Below are 13,914 nucleotides of genomic sequence, written 5' to 3'. Positions count from 1 at the left end.
ACATAAGTTCCCTGAAAATGATTTACCAATAGTCTCATTTGTTCCAGTGAACAGGATTCTTCAGGTCATTGGTTTCTGGTATTTTTTTAATGTGATGATGGGAAGTTCAAGTTCAAAGCACTCACAATCTCTTAAATGTTGCACTTAAAATCAACATGAGAAATAGCTTTTAAATTGAGACCCATGCCTGTTGTCCAGTGCAGTATGATGTTATGTTCCACCTGAAGAGATTATTTGAGTACCTTGATAGAGTGTACACAGAATTTTCCCCTGTGTGTTTTTGCAGCTCCCTTGGTAGCTGTATGCCTTGCAGTCTTCAGTGTATTTATCACAGCATAAATATATTCATTGGGCCTAGACCCCACAATGGCAGACATTGTACCATGTAACTCCTTCTTAAGGCACTCTCTGGCTACCAACTTTGCCAGAATCTGATTGCTCGCATAAGATTCCCCTCCTTAGACTTAACAATCCTCATCTCAAAATTCAGTGCATTTGTATGTTGAGTTTATATCAAAGGTCTGTTTTTTCAAAAGTCACTGTATTCCTACGTTCCAGGCCATTTTCAGAATTACACTCCACCTTTCCTGAGATTTACTAGTTCCTGCCCAATATGCATCTAGCTAGGAAAGTTTTTGTTATTTTTTTAATAGCTGAAGACTTGAGTCACAAGAAAACTCAGCACCCTGGAGAACTGGAACAGGTTGGATAAAGGCATCTTTCTTTTTTGTAAGTGTGACTTGGATTTGAAAAAGCTGAATCTTTGAACTCTGGCCCACTGCCTGCATTTCCTGGTAACTATAACTGACATGGACCATTTGTGAACAGCTCAGATATTTGGACGCCACTTACATACACAAGACTTGATCCAAAACCCACTACAGTCAATGGAAAGACTTTTGGTTGACTTCCATTCTCTCTGGACCAGGAACACTTCATAGGGCTAGAACATGCATGCTGTCTTTTGCTGCTTTTTCTCCACGTAGTAGCACATCCATATTGCCTTTTCAAATATTTTCCAAATAATGGTCCAAAACAAAGACTCAAGTGCCTCAGCACAAAGTTCCCTTCTTCACAGAAAAATTCCAAACGGCATAAACAGCAACTGTGAGTCACCACACCCAAAACAACAAATCAATGAGTAGCAAACGCTCAGTAAAGATAATACATCATCTATAATGTGCAGAAAACAGACAGAAAAGCTTTGAAACAGGATTACCACTATGAAGGCATGAGTCTGTGCAAGAGCTGATCCATTTATGAAACACTGCAGCAATCAGAATTGCCAGGGAAATTAACAAGAGAATAATGTGGAACTCTACCCTAGAAGCCACAGACACAGTATTTTTTGTATATAAAAAATAAAATATATCTGCCAATTTCTAGTGGAAGTCATTTATTGTTTTCACTGACAAAAAATATTGTTAGATTGCCAAAATTGTAAACTAATCATAAGATGTTTCATCAAGCGTGACAATTGAGCTGAGCTCCTGAAAGAACGGGAAAACTTGGCACACTGAAAACTTTGGGCTCTTTGCACAGCCTGTGAGCAAAAGAAGATTTTCCCTGCAAACTGTTATGAAAGGATCTTAATGTGTCTGAGAGAGGGAGCACAGGAACTTCTCTGCCTGGGGCTGCTGGACTTTGTTTTTTTGGAGGGTGGAAATCCTAGAGCTTCTGGGACACTGATGGGCTAATTGCAGGAGTGCAGCTGGTGCTGTGAAAAGCAGCAGTGGCCCTGCTGAGTCTCCATCCCGTGGAATCACAGCAGTCTCACTGAGGTGGCACAAATGTCAGCGTGTACATCCAGAGCCACCGCTCTGGATTTACACAAGAAAAATTAGGGGTTGATAGTAATAGAACAGCCAGCCCAGATTCAGTCTCCAAGGAGCACCTCAGGGCACCAGGTTCAGAGCAGGTGACATGTGGGCACTTGGAGGCCCTGGGGTCCAGGCACTGGACATGCAGCCTCTTGTACCCCTTGCCCTGTTGCTGCTCCCCACTGAGGAAGACCCAGCTCTCACTGCCACAAGACCATCAGAATGGTCCAAGTCCTTCTTGAGCCCAAGGCACTGCTGTGAAAACAGTCTATTTATTGGGTCCTTGCTCTTGTGAGACTGCTCCTGGGTTTGAAGGTGGGGCAAAGTGTTTCAATTCATGAATTTCCAAATGTTCTAGAGTAGCGTTATGGTTTTAAATCTCCCAAATTTGATTGTAAGGTTGAAGTAATTGAAATGATCATCATAAATCTGAACACACCAAACCAAAGTTTCTCTTTAGAGATGCAAAAATAAGAACAGGAAAAAATAGAAATCTACCTGGTTTTCCAGTTGCAGGTAAACACTGAGCAATTAAGGCCACAGACCAATCCAATCAATACTGGATTAGGATAATCCATCAGAAAAGTTAAAATGACAAATAAAAGATCAAAAGAGAAGATGTCTATAGATATAAAAAATAATGTTTGCTTTTCTTTCCAAACCATGTGTGAGAACCCAACATTCTTCAAGAACAGACTGTACTGGCATGGGCAGGCAAAAAGCAATGGGAAAGACCAGCAAATCCCCCTTCAACCACATAAACAAACTTGTCTCTAGGCATGACATCACAACCCATAAAAGCCTCTGGTGCTAGGGTTTCATTCTGCTTCTAGTGTCACAAGCATTAATTTTAGACTTGAGTTGTTGAATAGCCCCAGAGGGGAAAGGAAAACAAGCCATCAAGACTTTCCTCTATTCATCAAGTTCTGAAGGCAGTTTCCCACCAACTGACACTATGAATTTCAGCCTTTTTCTTGAAGAGCAGCTTAGCTAGAAAGAGCTGTGGGGCATGGATTTTCCTCCCAGCAGGGACGTGAACTGCTGGTTTATCTACTGAAGGGTCAGATGATTGTGTTTTCTCACAGTATACTGACAGTAATAGAACCAAGAGGGTCTATGTTGAGATGTATAAGCATATAATTCATCCCTTCCTGAAAATGTTTGTGTTTGTGATAATGCCTGCCAATAAAACAAGCCTCCACTGAAAATCCCGAATCTACATCTCCAGAAAGAACAATTTAGTGATAATGTCAAAATAATATGTTACATCCAAACAATAATGTGCCACTAAGTGACAAACCACTGAGAGGCAGATGTCAGTGATCTGAAAAATCAATAAATGACTCCTTCAGTGGATAAGAAGGTTCCCCCGTGGGCAAGTCACTGGTGTTCCAGTTAGTGCTGGGGTCTGTGGTCCAAAGTTTTCTCTGAGTGGCAGCTAATGGGTAATTTGAAAGCAGAGCACCTGAGGGAAGGGAAAGACTGGTCTTCCACTCCTTTCTCTTCTATTGCTTTCAGAGACTTATGAGGAAAGAGAGCCAAATCAGACAAAAAAGAGCTGAATCTATTGTTGCTTAATTTTTTAAGTCTAAAAATAAAAAAGGTTCTTGTAAAAAATCTCACTTCCCATGCTGTCTACAATTATTTATTTTGCAAGGTACTGGGGAAAGTTAAGGGCAGGAATTGGGTGAGTACAGTCAGAAAATCAGCTATTTTATGACCTACCAACTCCATTACCCTTCCTTGGTCCTAGGATGGCTCTTTCCCTAAAAGCTTTTTCCATGGAATACATCACCTCAATTTTGAATTCTACACAAACCAGTTTAGAACTGCAGTTTTTCGAACCATGGTAGAAACTGGTATTTGAGACAGAACACACAGTTCCTTTGTGTGTGGGATCAGAGCTATGACATGCTGGATAACCTGGGGTGGGGAATTATGCAGTCCCTGTAACACGGAGGATCCAGCAGAAATGCTTATAAGCCACCTCTGCACATATCCTCCACCAAAACTGCAGCCACTATTTAGTATTTTGTCATCTGTTTACATAAAAATTTTGTCCTCTCTAAGGGTTCACTTCTGAAAATAAGCCTCTGTTTTAAATGCCTTGACAGTGACTGCATAAATTTACATGCTGCATTTCACAATCCTTGGAAAATTGCTCTGCTTATGATGGATACTCAACATTTCTTTGAGATAAGTTTGCAGTGGGAGCTGCGGGGGAAGGCTACACTGGCAAGACATCAAAATCTGAGGAAATCATAGAACACTGCTAATAACATCTCTGTGCTTGACCTCCACAATTATTTTTACAGTGTGAGGAATTGTGCCAGAAATTCAAATTACATTCAACTTGTTGCATTTGCCCAAGTGTTTTGTATGCAGGTATAATCCACTTTGCATCACAAGAATTAAGAAGGAGCCTATTACTGAATCATAAAATTAGAGAACTGTTGAGCCTGGAAGGAGCCCCTGGAGGTCCAATCTACCTAGAGCCAGTGGCCCAAGACTATGTCCAGGGAGTTTTTGAATTTCTATCCAGGGATAGTGAGTCCACATAGTCTCTGGACAGCCTGTGGCACTGCTCAGACACTCAGTGAGTGAAAAAGGTTTTCCTGATTCTCAGATGGAGCCTCCTGAGTTTCAGATTGTGCCCTTTGCCTCTGGTCCTGTCACTGGATACCACTGGAAAGAGCCTGGCTCTGTCTTCTTTTCTCCCTCCTTCAGGTGTTTATCCACGTGGATGAGATCCACCCTGAGCCTTCTCTTGCCCAGAATGACCAGTTCAGCCAGGTTCTTCCACCCCCTGCCATGAGTGTCAATGTCCAGCTGGTAAATCTGACCTGTTGCTTCTTTACCCTCTGCCCAGTGCCCTCTGAAATGGGTTTAGGTGATTACAACATGGGGCTTTACTACATCGACTTTTTCTCCAGTTAAGAATAGCAGCACTAAAACTGACCTAGTTTTTCATTACACATGAAGTCACAAATGGGTAGTAAGCAACCTCTGAAAATATTTTAAATTTTAAAATGCAAGAGAAGGCAGAGAGACAAGTTGTTGGTGGTGGTTTTAGTGTTTTTTAAATTGTTCTTGTTCAACTACCTACATTTCATTTAAGTCTATGTGATGACAGAGACTTGTAAGAATTAAAAAACTGATTTCATTTTTATTCATCTTTTGCTAAAATAATTTGGCTTTTATATAAGCTAGCTCATATGCTTCTGTTCAGTGGGAGATACTTTGAGCAGATGTGCAGCTTGTGTCTTGCTTCTTAGGAAAGATGGATGGATATTTTTAATATGAAAGACACAATTCTTTTATCTGTTGTATTTCTCCTTGGAGCATTTTCTTGTTTCTACACTAAGAGCTGCCCACAGGAAAATTATTCTGCATTTTGCTTTTGTACGGTGTATGTAACATATTTAGCTAAGAGATCCAAATTCACCCACTAAAAGATTATATTTTCCCAGTCTTGCTCTCAAGAAAGCTCAACAGGAACTGAGGTTTTGTATCCCAAAACATAAACTAGGCATGAGATCCCCACCAAAGAGCACTTGCTGTGCAGTTTCTGTCTAAATGTCCTGGTTGGCTAATCAGGGAGGAAAAGATTTTAGAAAAAAGCTTCATATTTTACTCTTGGCTCCACCTTTCTGCAAGAAGGCACCTCCTCCTTCCCCATGGAAAGCACTGGGTGACTGCAAAGCAAAATTTTATGATGAAAAGTGATTTTATGATGTAGCTATGGATGGCAAGTAAACGAACAAGTGTTCTGTATGCATGTTCATGGAAGCCTCACAATGAGTTCTTGCATGGAAGGAATTCTTGAAAACATGACCACTTCACTTAAATTAAGGCTGCACAGAGGAACATGTTAACCCAACCTGCATCTGAAGATGGGGAGTTACAAGTTACTGAGATGTATTCAGAAGTTACTGAGATGTATTAATGTGGTACAAGATCTCATCAAATACTGCTATCATACTCTGCCATATCAGATCTTGCTAGCTAGGGCTCAGCACCATGAGAGCACAGCTGAATAGGCTTCTTGAGAAAGCTAGATCATGTCTCAAACCAGAATATAACCGGTCCCAGTGCCAAACAGAAGCTGAACTTTCTGGGATAAAAAAACCTACCTTAACTCAGGGTACTGAGACCTATTGAAAATCTGGCCATAGTTCATGAAATTCCATGCTGATCCATTTCCAAAGGGTTTATTAAAGGCAAAACTCAATTGGTTTGGAAGGAACTTGTTGTTTCTCCAGTGGCATTTCCACCACACTACAATGTGATGTAGTGAGATGTGGCTTTTCCCACAGTACAATGCACAATGCTACTAATGTTACAGGATAACCACAGTCCAAGGTAATGTGCCAAAAAACTGCATTTTAAGTGAGAAATGTTGGTTGTAAAATTTGGCTGCCAAAGCTGAATTGATTCATTCAGCTTTAGAAATATGTATCCTTTTGCAGCAATCTGAGTAGGTGTGCAACCTGGGGAAAGACCAGCAAGAATAGGATCCAGTACAGCTTAGAACGGAAGGTGAATTTTAGGCTGGAACAAAATGCCATAAAATACTGGCATAAAAGTAAGATCTTCCCAGCTGCTGTAGCTGGAGCCATTCTTAAAACTGCAAAAGCAAAATCAGTTGTATATGAGAAATACGTATATAAGACATATATATGTATATATACAACTTATGAATCACAAAGCACATTTTATTGAAATTATCATAATTTGTCATAATGATTATAATTTATCATTCTATTCCCTCTGCTTACACAGAATACAAAGCAGGAAAACAAAGACATTTACATGTGAATTATAAGCTATTTAGATCTTCTGGGGTTCTAAAAGCACAGTTGACTACACTTTCTTGATTTATCATGTAGTGGAATGTCTAGGTATCACAGAAGTATTCTTCCAAAATGAAAAATATTTTAATGAAAGTTATGGTATTTTAAGGTACCACAAAACCAATGTGTTATATTCTGACTTCCATACATTTTTGAAGCCTTGCAATACATGCACAAAGTCTGACAAAGACAGTTGACAGGTAAGAAAAATAAGGGAGATCTGCCTTTTTTGATCACTTCTAGGTAAGAACTATACCTTGATCTGAAATAAAACTGTTCCTGCATGTGTCCATCCAGAGGGTTTTTTACCTCTCCAGCATTTCTAAGTCCAGTTTGAACACCACCATCTTGTGAAACCATCTTAGAAGTATTTTTAAGAAGGAATGAATAATATATTTTGGTTTTGCAATCACAAGAACTCTTCATTTACTCCAATGTGCAAGATGGATCTATTAAAATTAATTTTATATATATATATATGTAATATTACCCATTCACCTCTGATTTAGAGACATAGAATGATTCAGGACCAAAAAAATATTTTTTTTCATGTAAAAGAGAAATTTAAAATTATAAGTTGCAAGTCTGAGTAATGCATTTAGACTGAGTTTGAGACATCAAAAATGGACTGAGTCAGTCACACAGCTGAATTAGTAAGGCTGTTAAAATATCTTTATTTCATGAAATCAGTAATTTTGCTTCTGACACAGTCAGTGTTTGGCTGAAAGATTTATCATTTATGTCTCCTATTAATGTCTTTCCATTTAGAGCTAATTTCAATGAGAATTGTCTAAAATATCTATTTATAAAAACTGCTTGTGACTCTTATCCATTTTACATTTCTAGGACTATTTCTGTTTATTGGTACAAAAGTCAGTATATAGCTATCATTCACATTTCTAATATATTCCCTTTTGAAAAAATATCAATCACATTCTGCTTCCAATTACTGTATTTTTAGAATATGCAGAAATTGTGCCTGTGTATTGTCTGCCAGAAAGGGATGGTGAGTGCATTTATTTTAAAGTGTGGGGCTCTAAATTCTATTTTTATATTTCTGTAGATCATCAGCTACAATCTTCACCATTTTTCCCAGTAAGTCTCAATTAATCACAGCACAAAGCAATGCCTTAAATATTAACATGAAGATTTGTGAGCAAAACTGTGGTTTTCTTAAATTTTAGTTCTATTTCAATGTCTGTAATTCAAGTATTTTATGTGCAATATATCAGTTCTTAATTTATTCCACTTCTGTCTCCAGCAGAGGCCTCATTTTCATTTTTATTTAGTGACAAAACTCACTCTCTTCCATCCTTCCAGCAAGACTCTGCTGTGCTAAGTCACATTCCAATGTCAACAGCCAGTGTCCCTCCTAGCATACCTTCAGCCTTAGTAGGAGCAGCCCATACAAACCTGACCTAAGGGAGAGGTTTTGGACAGTTTTACATCCAACCCACTGAAGGAATAGTCCCAGTGACAACCATTTAAGCATTTCCCAAACTAAATATTGTTTACTGCATGAGCAGGAAATAGTATTTTCAGAGATAAATGCTGAGCCTATATCTGTCTTTTCCAAACAAACATGGGGACTTCCCCACCCTCCTTTGCTCCAGGATGCCATTTCAGCCCAGCCTGGGGCAATCAGCCCCTGCCCTAGCACTGTGAGGAATCATGAGAACACTTTAATTTTGTACCACTGTCTAAGGAAAGCTTTTGATCTTTGCTATATATTTAAACATCTTTCTCTTCAGTTTTATAAAATCTTCCTATTTCACTAGGAAATTTCTTGCCTTATTTGTAGGGAAGCAAGTGCCATAAAAGGAAGACACATCCTTCAGAGTGGACAGAAACTGGACAGATATTGGAAATGTTTGGAACTGTTTTGACTTTTATTGCTACTGAAAAGAGATCAGTTCAGGAGACTGAGAAATATAACTGCAGGATACTACCTTAGAGGATGTCCTTGCTGGGATTTTACAATCTACAGGCAATGTCTGTCAAATATACTGTACACGAAGGCATTGCCAAATAACAGCAGAGAGTATTCATGGTATTCTGAGGAACTGCCAAAGAAAACAAGCCTGCAGATTACACTTTGTTTGATGTTATGCTGACATTTTTCACATGAACAGGGTTTCTGGAACTGAAAATTAAAGGATGAACATCTAAGAATGGATTCTGGGCCAGGATTCCTGCTTTCTATTCAAACCTTGGTTATGGTTTTATATCTTTGTTTATTTACCCGTAATGCAAAATAATATTTAGATTAAAGACCATTGTAGTTAAAAGACTCTTCTTTTCCACTGTTTTCCAGTGCACCAATAAAGTACTTTTGCTCCATGGAATTGCATAGAAGTAATAGATTTGGGTTAAAATCATGATTTGAATCATCTCACTTCATAGTTGACAACTATCTAAAGTTACTTCTAAGAAGAAAATAGTATAATCTACCCAGAACACTTCCCACTTGTTAATCTATCACAGCAGGAGTATAAAAGCTGGAAGAGGTCTAGGAGTTCAAAAAGATACAGGGAGACTTGGAAAGGCCAATACTTATAACAGTGTTAACTGTAAGAAACCCTGTGTCCAATACCCTGCCTTGCAGTTCTGGATGCAAGATGGAAAATGGCAAAATGCAAGTCACATGGAGTACATGATTCAGGAACCCTAGAGACTTTCTTAATCTTTTGTCTATATTGCCAGAAAAATAACAAGTGCTTGGAATAGCAGGAAGGCAAAGGGAGTGGAAGAAAGCAGGAGGATTCCTTCTTGTCAGACTTTACTTTGCCAGGCTAAACAAACCCAGGTCCTGGTGATTACCAGGTGCTCCAGGCCCTGGACCCCTTGGTGCTCCTCAGATGAGCTAGCTGTACCATGCCCTCATCCTTCCCATTTCCTGGAGCTAAACAGGCAGGAGGTCTTTAGAGTGGGGAACAGCACATAAGCCTCAGGAAGGAAAGAGGGCATGGAAGAAGGGAAGGAACACCGTGCCAGGCATGACATGTTGGCATAACACGAGACACAAAAATGCTCCTGTACAATGTACAGTAATTTTAATTACTTTGCTCTGTTCATTGTAGTGAACAGAACCCAAAGCTGCAAACATTGAATAAAGTGTTGCAATTTTCCAGTAGATGTTGCTATGAGGAATAAACATCTGGGTACTAAAACTGATAAACTTTTTTTTTTTTTTTTCAGTTTGGCAGCTGCAAAACCAGTATTACTCAAGGTATTTATCAGTTTTATATATTTCTGCTTATCCCAGACAAGAATACTTTTTTTCATAATCCTGGAGCTCTGTTTCTTGCACAGAGACAAGTAATTCTGGTGAAGTTCATGACAGTAGGCCCTGGATATGTTCCCTCTCTAATGGAAAAAGAGACAGCTTTTGTTTTCTTCCTTCTGGTATACCCTGTGCATCTGAAGACTTTCTACTTTCATTACAGATGAAGGAAGAAAATACATCTCCTTCAGTATTTTTAACTTCATAACTTTACAGGGACAACACACTCTGAAAATGAGAAACAGAAAGTATTTTATTTCTTCTCTGTCCCATTTTCATTGATTTGTTGAATATTTAATATTATAGAAATAATCTTTGTAGTGACTTGGAAGGCATCTCAAGGTTAAAGAGGCCAAGTTATTAGGGCAATATTGCTTTCTGAAACTCAGAGATCAGTGGGTGTCTCAAAGTAAGCACCCAGAAATGTCATGCTCTTAAAACTTTAGGAACTCTTGAAAATCAGTGAGTAGCTTGCATCAGCCCAGGAAGCAATAAACATGAGCTTCACAAAGAAAGTGTACAGTGGTAAAGAATAAAAAACTCAGGACATGCTGGACTGCCTGTAGAAGAATGACAGATGGGGGAGTCAAACTGTGCACAAAACTATTCTTTGTAAACAGTTCAGAAACAAACAGGAGTGCTCAAGGATGAAGAAATTCATAACCACAAAGCTGACACATAAATGGAACTGAGACCAGTGCTTTTGTGACAGCTCAATACAGTCTTGCTGCATTTCCTCATCAAAAAGCAGATATCTGATTACTGAGGGCTTTCTAAACCTCCAAGCTTAGGGAACAGATTTGTTCACTCAAAGCAGGAGTAAAATGCAATCTCACTAAATTTGGTGGGAAAAAAAACATGGTTGATCATACAAGAGAATTTCACAATCACTCTCAGAGGTGTAACCGTCACAATTAGCTCAATGATTACACAAAATAACAAAAACAATAAGGTGGAAACATATGAAGCATGAATCAATGAAAACACAACTGAGCATAGTTTTTCAGATGCCAAGAGTGTATCAGCACTAAAATCACTGTTGTATTCTATTCTTTTTAGCTGAGTGTCATCTAAGAAATATTCAGATCTGGAGAAGCATTCAAGAGAATTCATTTTAATCCTCAATTCCTTTTCCAGAACGTGAAAGTGATCAGTAAGCATTCTTTAACTAGCTGGTCAAGGCAAAACAGTGAGGCCTTCTGCAGGATACTGAAGGTAATAAACCCTTTATTAGAATCTGTGTTTTCTTGAGGGCTATAAGCTATATAAGATATGATCTTTTTTCCCTTGAAGACCAGAAATACAACTACCTTCATATCAGTAGGTTCAATGGTACATCAAAAATAAAATTATACACAAGGTGTTCATTCTTATTTAAAAACTGACATGGAAACGATTTCTATTCTCACAATGCAACATCTTTCCTAAATTTTTTCCCATTCTTAGCTGTGATCTGGGCTGCAGTCAAAAAATGCCAACAACATTATTTCATTTCTTAACAGCAAGGGACAAGCTCAAGGATTATGTGCCTCTGTTAATGTGTTTTCCACAGAAGAATATATTTTTGAAACTTTCTAATAAGAATTATTGCCTTTAAGATCGACAGAGATTGATCAATGTATCACTAATATATGTATTTAAATTTTTTTTACTACAAAGAGGAGCCTTCATGGGAACAAAGATCAACTGCCTGTGCTGTTTTTGAAACCCTTTTTGTCTGGCCAAATCAGTTATTTTCCCTGTATCTTCTTTTAGAAGTCTCTCTGTGCAGTCAGCACTAGGGAATCCAACAGATTACTGAAAAACCACAGCAAAAGTAAAAATGAAGGGCAGCACTATTACAGCCTTTCCTTTGCTCCATTTTTGCACACTATTGCACAAATATTTCAGCAGAGATGCATCACCACAATATTTAGCCTCCATAAATCAGTAACATTGGGTATTTTTTTCAGTTTGGCTATCCATGCTGTCAGAAATACAAAGCGCTTTCTCTCTGCAGGGGGCTTGTGGAACAAAGACTGTCTTCATTCAGCTCCTCTCTGCAAACACGGAATCACAAAATGACAGAGGCACAGAATGGGCAGGTTTCAAAGGGATCACAGTGGGTCAAGTGAACCAACCTCCCTGCTCAAGCAGGGTCATACTAGAGCATATGGCCCAGAATTGTAATCAGATTTTTCTTGACTATGTCCAGTGAGGGAGACTCCATACCCCCTCTGGGAAATCTGTTCCAGTGCTTAGTCATTCACAAATTAAGTTCTTCCTCATATTCAGAGGAACTTCCTGTACAGCAGTTTGTGCCCATTGCCTCTTGTCCTGTTGCTTGGCACCACTGAGCAGAGCCTGGAAATCTCCTCTTAGCACCCTCCCTTCAGGAACTTACAGAGTTTGATGAGGTCCCCTCTCAGTCCTCTCTTCTCGAGGCTGAACATGCTCAACCCTCTCAGCCTGTCAAGGGCTCCATACTGACTGCAAGCAAGCAGCAGCCCTTCCCCACCTGCTTGTTTGTATCCACAGCTTTTGCCAAAATGAAAGGAAATGTGTATACAATTAAAATTCTGCTTTCAAACAATTTCTTTCTTTCTGCCAGACTATGTAAACTGTTCAGTTGTATATGAAATATTCAGGAACTGAAATTTGTTTGTATTTGCATTGAATCTGTTTTTTCCAGGATTTCTTTGGCTTGCCTTTGCAACAGCTTTCCAAGAAGTGTCATCAGTAGCCCCTACCACCTCCTTAGAGCCATTTCTCTGAGAATTCCTGGAAATAAGTTTTCTTCTTTGTTGGCCTCAAACAGTAAACACCAGTTTATAAGCTGCCCAAACATCTTAAGTATTTTCTTCATATTCTGGATGGCCCAGTGATAGCTTTTGATTCAAAATGTAGTCAGAAATCTGACATATGTCAAACAGGTGAAAGAAGTGTTAACCAGTTTTGGGGATTATGGGGATTTTTAGATGAAATGCAACTACTTATCAGCACTTATCTCAAGTACACAAATGGTCACAACTCATACTTTGCAATTCTGTTGGCAGCACACAACCTAGAGCTTACATCTACCCTACAGATCTGTGAGCAGAATTCTGTCATTAAAAATGTATTGTCTATCAATAAGTTCAGCTTTCATTGAATGTTTAAATATTTCAGGCCACCAAATAGTGGCATCTCTATTAGGAGTGATATCAATAAAGTGCACAAAAAATACAAGGCATCCTTGGCAGGCATTCGGTGTATTTAGTGAAGAAATAAAAAATAGTTTAAAATATATGCTTTAAAAAAAGGTAAAATTTTCTCTTTAAAGGACAGAAAGGAATCTTTTAAATGAAGATATGGACTTCTAGTTAAATTTGTCTTAGAGACAATGCCAGAAACAGACAGATGCAAGATCAATGCAAATGACTTTATTGTCAAATACAATTCAGATAAACCCTTTAATCACCTCTCCAAATTTCTACCAGTATATTTTTCTTTCACTGCCTGACACATGCCTTTCTTTATTGTACATGAAACTGCAGAACGTGTTTTTGATACTCAACCATGAACACTTAGAAAAAAGCATAAAGAATTAATAGCTTTGATTCTCCTTCCTCAGTTCAACCCAGAATTAGTCTCTTGCAGATTAAAAGACATGTGGATGCAATCAGGACGACTCTTTGAAATGCCATTTGTTTGTATTTCATTTCACTGATAATGAATCAGGCAGTCTAAGGAGTTGTGTAATTTCCATTTGTGGACACTACAATTTGCCATGAAGCTTCCAGTGCAGAGTAAGATTCAGTGATCAGGAAGACAGCCTGCACATCTAGCTTCACTTCTGTGACAGATATCTTGCATGATGAGAAAGAAACACTGCTCCAGCTTTCCCAGTTATGTCAACTGGCTTTGCTTCAGGTCCTATGGCAAAAGCCATTTCTACCTGTCAGGAGGATAGTTAAGACACCATGGAAAAGAAGGATCA

The sequence above is a fragment of the Serinus canaria genome, chromosome 3 (assembly GCF_022539315.1).
Source record: "Serinus canaria isolate serCan28SL12 chromosome 3, serCan2020, whole genome shotgun sequence".
NCBI lineage: Eukaryota > Metazoa > Chordata > Aves > Passeriformes > Fringillidae > Serinus > Serinus canaria.
This window is presented reverse-complemented; position numbering follows the sequence as displayed.